Here is a 1,537-nt window from a genome sequence, read left to right on the forward strand (position 1 = left end):
CATCCTTAGTCATCAGGGAAACGCAAATCAAAACAACCCTGAGATTCAACCTCATACCAGTAAGAATGGCTAGGATCTCAGGTGACAGCAGATGCTGGAGAGGTTGTGGATAAAGAGGGACATTCCTTCATTGCTGGTGTAACTGCAAGCTGGTACAACCACTCTGGAAATCAGTTTGGCAGTTCCTCTGGAAATTGGACATGGTACTACCAGAGGACCCAGCTATACTACTCCTGGGCATATACCCAGAAGATGCTCCAACATGTAAAAAGGTCACATGCTCCACCATGTTCATAGCAGCCTTATTTATAATAGCCAGAAACTGGAAACAACCCAGATGTCCCTCAACAGGAATGGATACAGAAAATGTGGTACATCTACACAATACTACTCAGTGATTAAAAACAATGAATTTATGAAGTTCTTGGGGAAATGGATGGACCTGGAGAATATCATCCTGAGTGAGGTAACCCAATCACAAAAAACATGCATGGTATGCATTCTCTGATAAGTGGATATTAGCACAGAAGATCAGAATACACAATGTACAAACTACAAACCACAAGAAACTCAAGAAGAAGAAAGACCAAGGTGTGGATACTTCGTTCCTTCTTAAAAGGGGGAACAAAATACACATGGAAGGAGTTGTAGAGACTTACTCTGGAGCAGAGACTAAAGGAAGGATGATTTAGAGACTGTTCCACCTGGGAATCCTTCCTATATTCAGTCACCATATTTAGACACTATTGTGGATGCCAGCAAGTACTGGATAACAGTAGCCTGATAAACTTATCTCCTGAGGGGCTCTGAGAGTACCCAACTAATACAGAAGTAGAGGCTCATAGCCATCCATTGGACTGAGTACAGGGTCCCTGTTGGGTGCCTTTCAGTCCGTCTTTCCCCGTACGGGCCACCAAATGTCTATTGCCTTTCCATTCAGCGGAAATAAGGAGTTAACAATGAGCTCTTCCCCATGCAGTTTAATAAGGAACCTTGTAATCTTGCTTCTTACATCTTACTTATTTCTATCTTACTTCTTCTATTTTACTACTTACATCTTTACATCTTATTACTTACATCTTACTTCTTCTATCTTACTACTTCTATCTTACTACTTTTATTTTACTACTTACATCTTACTACTTACATCTTACTACTTTCTTCTTACTTACTCCTATTCCTATTCTTACATACATCTTACTTCTATTCTATTTCTCTCCTTACATCTTACTTCTATCTTTACTTGCTTCTATTCCCTACATACTTACTCCTAATTCTATTCTTACTTCTATTCCTTACATCTTACTTCTTACATACTTACTCCTATCTATCTCCAGCCCCCAGCCCTTGTGGGTTAAATACTTTTCCTGGTCCCAATCAGCATCGGCTACGTGGCAAAGCATAATAGGCTACGAGAAATCATGCCAGCTTGCATCACAAACTGGAGGCCCTCAGTTTTTCCAACTAAGGGTTTGTTTATCAATGCTCTCTGCTCTGGCCGGAGACTAGGTGTTCAATATTATATATATATATATAT

This window comes from Mastomys coucha, unplaced genomic scaffold, assembly GCF_008632895.1.
Source record: "Mastomys coucha isolate ucsf_1 unplaced genomic scaffold, UCSF_Mcou_1 pScaffold16, whole genome shotgun sequence".
NCBI lineage: Eukaryota > Metazoa > Chordata > Mammalia > Rodentia > Muridae > Mastomys > Mastomys coucha.